Source organism: Ochotona princeps, chromosome 1 (genome assembly GCF_030435755.1).
Source record: "Ochotona princeps isolate mOchPri1 chromosome 1, mOchPri1.hap1, whole genome shotgun sequence".
NCBI classification, from domain to species: Eukaryota; Metazoa; Chordata; class Mammalia; order Lagomorpha; family Ochotonidae; genus Ochotona; species Ochotona princeps.
Window position 1 is genome coordinate 72,076,984 of NC_080832.1, and position 13,544 is coordinate 72,090,527.

Sequence of the window (13,544 nt, forward strand, 5' to 3'; positions counted from 1 at the left end):
ATTTGTTGTATTCATTACTTTGTTCCTACTATGTAGATCAGTGGGCTCTCTGTCTTCTCCCTAACCTGTGGCAATTACTGATTCTTTTACACTTTTCATGGTTTTTGCTGTTCTTAAAATAGCATATAGTTGGTCTTGTGCAGTATATAATATTTTCAGGTTGACTTCTCTCACTTAAAAACAGAGTTTAAAAGATTTATTTATTTATTTGAAAGGTAGAGATACAAAGATGAGAAGATTTTCTATCTGCTGGTTCACTGTTGGCTACAATGGCTGGGGCTGGGCCTGGATGAAGAAAGAATCCTGAAACTCCATCTGGGTCTCCCACATGGCTGACAGGGACCCACATAGGAAGGTCATCTTCCACTACTTTCCCAGGCATGTTAGTAGGAGCTGCATTGAATTTGGAATAGATAGGACTCAAGCCAGCACCCATATGGCGATGTTGTAGTCACTAGCAGTAATGTAACCTGTTACATCACAATACCAAATGCAGAAATATTTAAGTTTCTTTTATGCCCTTTTGCAGTTTAAGCATTCATTTCTTTCATTGTGGAATAATATTCCATTGCACATATGTACCAGTTTGTTTACCCTTTCACCTATTGAAGGACATTTTGGATGCTTCCCAGTTTAGGAAATTATGACTAAAGCTGTTATAAACATCTATGTACAGATTTTTTTCCATAGACATATGTTTTCAACTCAATGAAGTAAATATCAAGGAGTGCAATCATATGGTAAGATCAACTCATATGGTAATGGTATATTTAAGTTTTGTAATAAACTCTGCTTTCCAAAGTGCCTGTTCCACCAGCTGTGTAAAAAGTTCCAGTTGTTCTAGATCTTTGCCAGAATTCACTGTTGCCAGTGTTTTGCTTTTGATTATGCTAATAGACATAAAATAGAATTTTACTGTTGTTTTGATTTGCAGTTCCAATGCCAAGTATCTGAAAAGAAGATATAGTGACATGTCTGTTCATTTTTGTCCTTTTTAAAAACAGGGCTTTTTCTTACAGTTGGCTATTAAGAACGTTGTAGGTATTCTTATCATGTGTTCTGCATCAGTTGTCTTCAAGTCTGTGACTTGGCTTTTAATTCTCTTAACTGTGTTAGTAGCTATAAACTTTAGTGAAATCCAATTTATTTATCTTTTCTTGCATGAATCATACTTTTGATATTATATTAGAAAGTCTTCATCAAACTCAAGGCCACCAGATTTGTGTATATGTGTGTGTGTTTTCTTTTAGGTGTTTTATAAAGTTGTGTTTTCCACTTAGGTCTAGTATCTGTTTTATAAAAAGAAAACTTTATTTCTTTTACTTTAAAGGCAGAATTACAGAAAGAAAGAGAAAGAGAATCTTTAATTGGCTGGGTCATTCCCAAAATGACCTCAGTGGCTGGAGATGGATGGATCCAAAGCCAGTAGCTTCTCTCAGAGTCTCCCACTTGGATGCAGGGGCCCAAGGATTTGCGCCACCTTCTGCTATTTTCCCAGGCCATTTACAGGGAACTGGATCAGAAATGAAGAAGCCAGGACTCAATCTGGTGTCCACATGGGATGCCAGCACCACAGATGGCATTTTTACCCATGAGGCCACAGCACCATCTCTGAAGATTGTTTTGAATTGTGTGAATGGAGTAGAGTTTGTATCATGAGTGTGTACACGCATGTGTGTGCATGCACAGCTGCCTGCTCAGTGTTCCCGTATCACCTGATGAAAAGGTTATTCTTTCTTCTTTGAGTTGCCTTTGCTCCTTTGTCAGATGCAATGGGTTGTGTTTGTGTTACACTCTCTCTGAATGCTTCACTCTCTCTGTTCCAACCGATCTGTTGATCTGTTCTTTGGCCAATCTGACGTCAGGCAGTGTCAGTTCTTAGATTCACTTCTCATGCCTTCCCCCCTTGTTGCTCAGATTAGGACTCCCAGTAGCAACATTACTGAGCTCTATCATTAAAAAAACCCAAAAAACAAAAAACTTACATCACCCTTTTAAATATGGTCTTTTCTGGAAATAAATACCATTTTTTTCTTGTGTTTGGGTGTTATTAGGGTTCTCATTTCAATGAACATTCCAGTTTATTCTAGTTCAGGTGGGCCGGAGTACATACTTTGTAACAGTAAGTATTATAAAAGAAAATGCACATCCAACAAATACCTCCTCCTTTTGATTCTCATGCACAATGACACATTGGCATATTAAGCTCTGTGAGTGGCTTAGTAACAAAAATGACTTGAAATGAGAAAAATGTAACCATAGTTTATTGATATTTATAAAATTTTTACCAGTATAAAACTGCTGCCAACTTACTTTCATCATCTGATCACAATTTAGTCAAGTGTATTTAAGAAAATTTGTAATAGTACTAGGAAAACACTATACTAAATATATATTTTATGGACACAAGCATTATTAAAAAGCTTTAACTTCGCCACATATTCTTTCATAATTTTTTATTTAAAAGTGACATTTATTTGATCATTCAAAACATTGCAGCACTCAATTCTGTATCTGCTTGTTATTTTATAATTGCAGTTAAATAGCTAAGTCGCAATTATTTCTCGGTAAAATTTATCCTAATATCCTTTGTATTTTCCTATTAACATTTATTATAACATCTTCTTATTGAAGCATACGTTTCTGATGCAGCTTGATTGAGATAGAATTGACCTCAATAAATTGTGTACATTTAAGGTATATTATCTGATAAACATTGACATGTGCGTATACCCATGAGACCATCTCCACAATCAAGATAATGAACACATTATTGATTCTTCCGAGTGGTCCCTCTTCATCCCAATTCACCCTCTTTCGTCGCTTATAAGATTTCCATCCTCAGCAGCACAGATGTTTTCGCCTCTATAGATTCTTTTGCATTTTTTACAATTTTAAATAACTGGAGTCCCACAGTATGCACTATTTTTTGGCTGATTACTCTCAGATGATATAATTATTTTGAGATTCAGATATGTTGTTTTATTTATCAATAGTTCATGTGTATTTGTTGTTGTATTTCACTATCTGGGTGTGCCACAATTTCCTTATTATAATTAAACTCAAATTTATAGTGGGATAAAAATAAAGTTCTTTGGCTCAAAAAACAGCAAGTACAATATGTTAGAAATTCTTTTAACATCAAAGGAATTCCTGAGACAAGAGGGATGTGAATAATAAATCATGTGAAGTTTCATTCAGATCAAAGGGAAGAAGCTTGTGATGAACACAGAGTCTGAAAGGAGTCAAGATGACAGTGTTGGGTGAGAAACCGGGAAATGCAAGAACAGGGAGGAGTGAGAAATCTATTTACTGTGAGCTAGCAGAAGGCAGAGAGCAAACATTCAGATTTAGGGAAGTATAATTTATCAACCTTTAAGGAACTCCTGTTTACCCAGATGTCATGACATATGTTTCAAGTTGCCATCTAGAAGTTATACCGTTTTCCTTTCACATTTGGATCCCTGGTACTCAGGGAATTGATTTATTCATTTTTTCCAGTTGGGGCCATGGGGCCAGCATCATTATTTCAAAAGGACATTATTTCCCCCACCACATTAGTCTGTCTGTCTGTCTGTCTTTCTTTCTTTCTTTCTTTCTTTCTTTCTTTCTTTCTTTCTTTCTTGAACATTACTTATATATTTTTAAAAGTTACAGAAAAAAAAGGGAAAGGAAGAGAGAGAAGGAGGATAGAGGAGGAGAGTGAGTCAGGGAAATTGAGAGAGAGAGAGAGAGCTCCACAAAAAAAGTCACAATAGCCTGGGCTGGGCCAGGCTGAAGGAGGAGCCAGGAGCCAGGAGCCAGGAAATTTGTCTAAGTCTCAGATGTGGGTGACAGATGCCCCAGCACTTGAGTTTACTTCTGCTGCTTTCCAAAGCTCATTAAGAGGGATCTGTGTTGTAAGTTGAGCAACTGGAATATGAACTAGTAGCTACAGGGGATGTGGGTGACAGTTTAACTCATTGTATCACGTTGTCAGTTTCACATTATAGGATTTCTGTTGTCATATCAAGTATATTATATACTTTATGTGTGGGGGTATGTTGGTGTATTTGGATGATCTATTTTGTTCTAGTCCATCTTTTTTTAAGATTTATTTATTTTTTATTGGAAAATCAGATTTTTAAAGATTTATTTATTTTTATTGCAAAGTCAGATATACAGAGAGGAGGAAAGACAGAGAGAAAGATCTGTCTGATGATTCACTCCCCAAGTGACCACAACAACTGGTGCTGCATGCATCTGAAGCCAGGAGCTTCTTCCAGGTCTCCCACATGGGTGCAGGGCCCCAAGGCTTTGGGCCGTCCTCGACTGCTTTCCTGGGCCACAAGCAGGGAGCTGGAAGGGAAGCGGGGTCACCAGGACACAAACCAGTGCCATACAGGATCCTGGCACATGCAAGGCGAGGACTGTAGTCACTAGGCTATCACGCTGAACCCTCTAGCCCATCTTTTAGGTCAATGCTATAGTGTTTTAATTAATGTAGTGGGTTATCAGTGTTCTTATGAAAGTTGTAATCTCATTTTGCAGTAGTCAGAAGCTCAAATCTGTGACATATACAGTGTGTATCAGTGAGGCTGAACGGCAAACTCCATAAAAGCATTAGCATGAGTCTGACTTCCATTCCCAGCAGGAACAAAATCAGACTGTCATCCTTAAGAGGCAACCATAGCTCCTTAGAATGGACATATTTCTTCTTGCTTCATTAATGTTATCTTTCGTACAAAAATCAATGTGAAAAACCTGCTTCCAAATTCAGCATCAGTGATGTACAGTAGACAACTACTTAAATGGCTTAAACAATTCTTTATATAAACCACAACACCACTTAAAAAGATCTATTGATTTTTATTGGAAAGGCAGATTTACAGAGAGAAAAAGAGATAGAGAAAGCTCTTCCTTCTGTTGATTCACTCTCCAAATGGCTGCAATGGCTGGAGCTGACCCAATCCAAAGTAAGAGCCAGGAGCCAGGAGCTTCTTCCAGGTCTCCTACACGGGTGAAGGATTCCAAGGCTTTGAGCCTTCCTCTACTGCTTTCCCAGACCACAAGGATGGAAAGTAGAGCAACCGGAACGTGAACTGGCACCCATATGGGACCCCAGGCATGCAAGATGAGGCTTTAGGCCAGTAGGGTATCACACTGGGCCCCCAGTACCATTTTCTTACACACAATAATTGTGGAGAGACACTTGCAGCTTGGAACACTAGGATAGCATAGTACAGTTTTTGGCTCCAGTCCTAGCTTCTCTGCTTCTAATCCATCTCCTTGTTTTTGTGTACCGTGCGAGGAGACAGATGATGCTCAAATACTTGGGCTCCTGCCACCCTTGGGAGACCTGGATGAAATTCCTGGCTTCTGCCTTCAGCCTGGGAAAGCCCTGGCTGCTACAGCCATTTAAGACACGAATGAGGGCCCAGCGAGGTAGCCTACCAGCTAAATTCCTTGCCTTGTACGTGCTGGGGTCCCATATGGCTGCCGACTCATGTCCCAGTGGCCCTGCTTCCCATCCAGCTCCCTGCTTGTGGCCTGGGAAAGCAGTCGAGGACAGTCCAGAGCCTTGGGACCCTGCACCCGCGTGGCAGACCTGGAAGAAGCTCCTGGCTCCTGGCTTTGGATCAGCACAGCTCCAGCTGCTGTGGCTACTCGGGGATTGAATCATCGGATGGAAGATCTTCCTCTCTGTCTTGCCTCTCTGTATATCTGACTTTACAGTAAAAAAATAAAAAAATCTTAAAAAAAAAGAAGTTATCAAGCAGTGGAAATCTTCTGCCTCAATCCCTCTCCTTCTGTATTCTTCAAACAAATATACATTTCTAAAAACATAAATATATTTTGGTGTAAAGCCAGTTTTGAAATCATGTGGTTTGCTTCACAACATTCATTTCACAAGGACCTTTCAGAGTACCTGTGTATATGTAAGGGCGCCACCTGCTGTCAAAAGAGGATCCTGCAGCTCCAGATTCTATCTTCCCTGGCAGTATAAACTGGGCTGTGACACTTAGACCAAGCATTGTGCAGAATTCAAGAAGGCGACGTAAGATAATTTTTAGGGAATAGTAATCCATAGTCTCCTGCCTCTCTCAAGTTTGAAAAAATTCATTAAGTCTTATCATACTATACATTGCAATTCTCAAAGAGGATCCTGATATGCTGGAATGCCCTTACCAATTTCCTTTTTGAGGTATTTACAATTTCCTTTTTGGTGTCTTACAGAGAAAAATTCCTTCCTGAACCCACCCTAGCCAAGGCGTAGGCCCTGCTTACCTCCTCCACAGTCTCTCCATGTCTGCTTCTTCTACTGGTCCCTCCCGTTTGGACCTCCAGCCTTTTGTTCCATGCCTGGGCACCACTCCCTTTGGCATTTCCTCATATGAACACAGCTTTCTGGTGAAACATGAATGGCAAGCACTTAAAGTCAGCCAGTACTCTCACAAACACCCTTACTAACTCACTGAATTCTATAGTCATAGGAAGCAATTACTATTGCATCCTCACTTTGCAGATCAGGAATCCGAAGCCGAAGGCTTTAAAAATAAAGCTTTCCCAAATTTACCAAAGCTGTTACGCAGCGGGGGCAAGATTTAAACTTGCATTGGCCTTCACAACTTGTTGGTAAGCACCCGGTAGATAAGGATGACGTAAAATACCTTTGATGTTCTCACAGTGTGTGTCCTGAGACTAGGATCTTAGGACCTCATACTCAAAGTTTAACTACAGTTTAAGTAAATTTTGAGGAAAGGGAGCACATACACTATGCTAAACATTTTCATATGTTTTTTAAATGTGAGATGGAGAATAAAGAGAGAGACATAGAGAGCTCTAACTTGCTGACTCATTCCTCCAAAGTGTGTATGATACTCAGAGATGGGCCAGGCCAACGCTGGGACTGCAGAACTCAATCCAGGTCTGCTTCGTGGGTGGCAGGGACCCAAGGACCAGCTCCATCATTGTTGTCCCCCAGGGTCTGAATAGCAGGAGCTGGGATTGAGAATAGATCCAAGACTCAAATCCTGGCACTCTGATATGGTATGCATGAGTCTTAAATAGTGTTCTCTGATAGACCAAACTGCCACCCATTTTATGTGTGAGTTAATCCTTGTAAGAAGTCATGCTAGTGAAATACTCTTGTTCAGACTCTATAGATGAGAAAACCTGAGCCCACAGAAACAAAGTAACTCGCCTGAGATCACACAAACTTCAGCTTTGGCATGACCTATATGCTATCGTCTCATACCTATCCTGTAGAAATGCTCATTTTCATAAGGATTTAGAGATAAGGAAAGTATAGAGTAAAGAAGCTGACAGAACAACTCAAGACCTTGCTGCACTGGCAAAGGAGGCAGAATCTCCCAGGATGGGGTGTATATTCCCATGCCTTGATGCTGCTTCTCCTTGGGCGATCTCACCAGATAAGGATGCCATCACAGCACTGGCCTCTTGGGGGCACTGTTCTTTTGACACTGGGCTTTAAAACTCACTTGCTTTTTTTTTTTTTTGTCCTTGAATTTACATAATTTTATTTTATTTATTTTTTAAATTAAATTTAGTCATTAATTACATTGTGTTGTAATTACATAGAATCTGGGATTCTCCCCCCCACCCTCCCCCAAACTCACTTGCATTTAAAACCTACAGCATCCCTGAAGCAGGGCTGCATTAAAGTTCAGGATACCTCCTATTATTCGGGAGTACAGATGCATACTGTAATGTTATCGTCACTTCCCAATGTGCTAGACTCCATTATGCAGTTCTTCTAGGAGAATATATGCATATGTATGTGGTGTGTTGGTTTTTCATGACTACAAGTAAAATACCTAAGAGGAGCTATGCAGCCAAGAAGGTTTATTTCAGCTCATGATTCTGGAGGGTCATGGCCAAGATCAGGTCAAACTCATTAGTCTATCATATGATGGAGAACAGAGGCTGGCTCTGGCAGAGCACATATGAAGTAACTATCATGCAGCAAGCCAGGGGATAGGGGGGGAATAAGATACACACACACACACACACACACACACACACACACACACACACACATCTTCTCTCAGCCACCCCCACCCCTGCAAAATCACCATGATTTGATCAAAAGCAGCTTCATTCATTTCCCTAATAACCACAATGACCAGAGTTAGGCTAGTCCAAAACCAGGAGCCTGGAGCTTCCTGCAGGTCTCCCACATGGGTGCAGGAGCCCAAGGACTTGGTCCATCCTTCACTGTTTTCCCAGGTCACATGCAGAGAGTTGGATGTGAAGTGGGACAGTGCAGACTTGAACCAGCACCATATGGGATGCTGGCATCACAAGTGGAGGCTTAGCCTACTATGGCATTGTGCGTCTTCAAGCTCCACTCTTGATTCACTACCATAAGGCTCTAGGGATCCAGACTGCAGTAATGGGCCTTTAGGGGCCACCTAAACTAAGGTCCAAATCATATCCAAATACAGGAGTAGGTGGCATGAAGCAGGTCCGTTAGCAAATGCATCAGAGCTGAAAGGAATGCTTGTACCATCATGTCTAATTTCAAGAGAAATTGACAAAATGAATGCTTGCACCAAGATGTCTAATTTCAAAAGAAGTTGACAAAATGAAAGGACCCTAGCCAGGAGTACATCTGGAGCCTCCTGAATAATGGGCACATGTGAGTGCAATCATAGATCAGAAAGGTGGGATATGCACTTCTGTTTACAGATCCTGTAACTTGGGGAGCTGATGACTGGGCTACCACAGGGAAGACTGCATGTGTAGAAACAACACCATGTGTATGTAATCATTCCTGCTGGTGCTCCACCTGCTTGTCCATGGCTGCCAGGATCCTAGCCAGCTCAGAGGACCCAGACTCATAATAGTAGCAGTTCAACAATTATTTATTAATTTGTACTAAATGTCTGATACATTTTAAAAATTTTTCTTTAAAAAATCAACTATTCTGTAATCTGATTTGGTGTTGGTTACAGTCCCAGTAGCTCGACTTCTGATCCATTGCCCTGTTAACGTTCCTGGGAAAGCAACAGAGGATGGCCCAAGTCTTTGGGCCCCTGCATTCACATGGGAGACCTGGAAGAAGCTCCTGGCTCCTGTCTTTGGAACTGTCCAGCTCTGGCCATTTTGGCCATTTGGGGAGTGAATCATTGAATGGAAGACCTCTTTGTCTCTTCCCCGCTCCTCCCTACCCATTGAATACGTCTCTGTAACTCTTTCAAATAAACATAAAAAAAAAAAGAGGGCACGTGTGTGGTTGACCTTGCTTTCTGACAATCTGTACCCTGGAGAATGAGTCCACTCTGAGATCAACATTATTCCAGTTCGAGGATGGAGTCCTCGAACCTGACAACCTCTCGCCAGGCCCTCAGCTTAAAGGCTTTCCCACCTCACATAGCCACACTGAGGACCAGGCTTCCAGCACATGGATATTCTGGGGACAAACTATATCCAGACCATTGCAGAGATTTTATTTTGAGAGAGCCATAAGGGTTATAAATTATTTGGACAATACAGAGCCTGGATTAAAACCCTTGTCCAAAATACTGAAGTCCTCTAAACCAGAATTCCACCACTTATCAAAATTGGTGTTGACCTCACACAGTTCTGAAGGTGAGAAGAAATGTCTCCAAGGGGTTTAATGCAGTGTTGACACACCATAACTGCTTACTAAGTGCATCTGTTCTTATAGGCTATATTATTACTACAAAGCTCCACTTTTACTGCACTAGACCACATACGTGGGGACAGGTTCTGTAATCACTGGATTTGAAATGTTGGTAGTGTTTTGTCATGATTCAAGCTAGTTTCTTCTGCCCAGACACCTGATCCATTCAGGCCCTCTGGTTTCTACCAAGATGACATCCTAATGGCCACAGATAGTCTTCGGGGAGGTGGATATCACTTACTTCAGAGCATCTTGCACAAATTTACCTTTTGTGGTCTGTAAAATGAGGATGAGAAAGCCCATCCTACAAAACTGAAAGCTCAAGGGAGGTAACAGATACAATGGTACTTTGAAAAGTGAGTGTCTCTGCAGTGAAATTATACATCTCAGGAGGATACTGAGAGTCTCAGGAGTATGCCTTTACGTTCTCTTTGCACCCTGGTGAGTAGAGGAGGAAGCAGTATTCTGCTGAAAATTTGGGACAGCGTGACAGTGGTGGAACAGGGAGGGAGCAGCCAGGCAGAGAGGGAACAAACACAGGACGCTCCGCAGCCTCCTGCTGGCTGCGCTCTAACAGCCCTGTACGCTCTCGGGTCTCTCCCCGACTACCTTCATCTGCCTTCCTTCTCCTCCTTGTCTTCCTTGCTGTCTTCTACCATACTCCCACCCTCACTGTCCATGCTGCCACTCCTTCTCACTCACTTTATCGTAAAGAGTGTTATTTACTGTTAGTATGAGAGAACATTGTGTTTCATGTGATAGAACATTTAGCGATGACACATTTCTCTCCCATGGCCTTAAAGCTATTTTGTTTTTCCATGCATATAAATTATTCCATGCCACCTAAGAAAGAACTAATTAGAAAGCAGTCTATCGTTTCTAAAGCTGTTTCACTCATTTTGTCAATACTTAGGTCCTTTCAAAACCCCATTTTCTAATTTTGATTATTAGAATTTGCTTCACATTTTAACAATGGATAATGATAACAAAAGGATCTCATTGTGTATATATTTATATATTTTTTAAAGATTTATTTATTTTTATTGGAAAGGTAGATTTACAGATAAAGTGAGACAGAGAGAAAGATCTTCTATACACTGGTTCACTCTCTAATTGGCCGTAACACCTGGAGCTAAGCTGATCCGGAGCCAGGAGCTTCTTCCAGGTCTCCCAGGCAGGTGCAGTATCCCAAGGCTTTGGACCATCCTTGACTGCTTTCCCAGGCCACAAGCAGGGAGCTGGGTGGGAAGCGGAGCAGTTGGGACATGAACCTGTGCCCATATGGGATCCCACTGCATGCAAGGCAAGGATGTAGTCACTGATCCATCGCACTGGGCCCTGTTTATATATCCTAATAAGCATTTGTCTCTTGGCTGAAAAAAAAAGGACTTCCTGGATTATGGACTATGAGAATCACTTAACTGATTATTTTGTCTGCTTCCTGACTTCACTGTGGGTGCCTTTTTCTGGTTCACTTCAAAGATGATTCTGATCACATTATCACCAGCACGGACCCAATTCCCCACATGCCGTTACAGAGCTTTCACGATTCACCTTGGTCTAACTCAGTAAACTCTACATTGATGTCTAGCACATTTGGCTCTACCATCTCCAGTCTCAATTCTCAATTTGAAAACCTTTAAAAATGTTTAATTTTTAAAAAGTCTCATTTCTATTTTCATTTCAATTTTGAGTTAAACCTTGGCCCCTAAAGTGTACAGTGATGTTCAATGTGCACTACCTAAAAGCATGGCTCTGGGGAGAACGAAAAACATGCCACCGACACTGCGGTCGTGGAGGGCTGCAGCAAACAAGACGAGGAATCTGACCTTTGGGACGGCGTTAGGCTTTACCAAAGTACGAAATGACCTCCAGGCTGGCTTTGCTTGTAAATGCAGTGATCCAGGAAACACGTCATCTATTTCTCTGCAGTGAGTCATAGAACAGAACATTAATTTTACGGAAAAAATTACATTTGAATCCATCTCTAATTGAAAGTGATTATTGCTAAAAATTTTTTTAAAAAAGGAAAGTGAATATTGTTGGTGATATTTTTAGGAAGGGACCCGTTTCCTAAACAAAATAGGAACAGATTATAGAATCACTGATTCAAATATTGTTGGTGTTTTGCTAAGACTTTGGCCTTCTGCAGGACTGCTGTGCTCGCTGCTGACCTCGTCAGAGCCACAGCTGGGCCGGAGGGAAATGGCTATCACTTACACCCAGGAATGAAAAGTCTTATCTTTTCTACTCAGATTTTTTAGCAATATCAGCAATTAACTTTATTTAAATTCAAAAGTCATTTCCTGTAAATGCGACTGTCTTACCTCTTCAAATTCAGAAAATTTGCTCCCAAACCAACCTTCTTCATGTTCTCATTTAAAGATTTTTTAAAACCCCTCTCATGATCTTTATAAAATGACAATATTTTTTTCTTTAAAAAATGTTTATTAATGTAAAGAGAACAGATTTCATGTATCTCACAGATACAATTCTAAAAAGATAACCATATTTCCTTCTTTCCTCCTAACTTCCCTCAATTCTCCCTTCTTCCTTTGTTTCTCTTTGTTTTTCCTTTAATTTTTGCAATAACATCATTTTAATTTTCTTTGTAATCACAGGACTGTCTGTGTGTAAACATAAACAAACATATATGTATTTGTAACACTAAACTGAATTTATGTACAATAAGGGACAAGTGTAGTAAGTTAGGGTCCTCAGTTCTGCGGTGTGGAGGGATACATATGCAGATTGGCTCACCAGGGAGAATGGCGTTTTCGGGCTTTCTTGGCCTGCAATCACTTCTTCCTTCTGTAGAATCTCAGTGTCCTTGATGGCACCCTTTGGGATGTCTAGCAGAAAGCAAGCACTCATAAAAATAGAGGTCTTAAGTAAAAATGGGGTACATCAAGCAACACAAAATCAGCATGCGATAGTTATTATGTCCTCCCATTTTTGTTGCAACTCAACTCACAATAGCTAAGATATGTCATCAACCCAGAGGTCCATCAGCTAATGACTGGATAAAGAAAATGTACATATATACTATGGAATACTATTCAGCCAAAAATGATGGAATTTTTTTGTAACAAAATGGATGCAAACTGGAAACCATTATGCTTAGCAAATTAGCCAGTTTCAAAAGGACAAATATTATATGTTTTCTGTTTTTTGGCAGGCACACACACAAAGTGTAGCAATGAAGTGAAATGGTCACTTTGGGATATAATTGTCATTTTTAGCCCATGTTTATTGTCCAATGGAAATGCAATCTTACAGTCTTATTTTTTTCACTTGTTGAATATTATGATTAGTGGCAAATTAAGCCTGTGACTATAGAATGGATTAAAATTATGTCTGTGCAGATATGGTTGAATAGAGAGAAGGAAGAGAGGGGCCCAGCGGTGGGGACCAGGAGAATGAGGGAAATGGCACTGTCTTCTTGGAACTGTACCCATGGAATTAGTAAAGTCTGTTCTATTTATATTAGTAGGAAATTTTTAAGAAGAAAAAAGCGAGGTAACAAATGGGATTGTGGGCATGCAAGGTGAGTATTTAGCACTACTGTGCCAGGCCTATAAAGTCTTAATACCAAACATTTCTTGGGGCTCTCTATCATTACACACTGCTTTTGTCAATGCAAAAGACTTAGATTGACAAGGCTGGTCAGTTCTCAGACCTCTACCTGTAACTCACGTAGTTGAACATCAAGTGTTGGGGCCTAATAGAGAATATAGATTCATAGATTTCTAATTCTTAGTGTAGCTTCTAAAACCTCTAGTGTCTAAGTAATTTTTTTTAATAGAACCTTTAATCCAAAAGAAATACCTAACTGCTCTGAACTTAGGTTGAAGTAAAGTACCAAGTGGATTTAAACAATTTTATAGTAAGAGGT

General features: G+C 40.4%; 1 protein-coding gene across 2 annotated transcripts in view; it reads right to left on the minus strand.

The window, feature by feature from the left end:
* The window catches only part of CFAP206 (cilia and flagella associated protein 206), a 56,984-nt gene extending 45,453 nt beyond the window's left edge, over positions 1–11,531 (minus strand). Inside the window, exon 1 of one of the 2 annotated variants that reach the window (XM_004580403.4) lies at positions 11,525–11,531. The gene's annotated coding sequence lies outside the window, so the exon portion shown is untranslated. Of the gene's footprint in view, positions 1–6,267; positions 6,369–11,524 lie in introns of those variants that run through there. The other variant, XM_058660944.1, reaches the window with a different exon arrangement.
* Between the last annotated feature and the right edge of the window lie 2,013 nt (positions 11,532–13,544).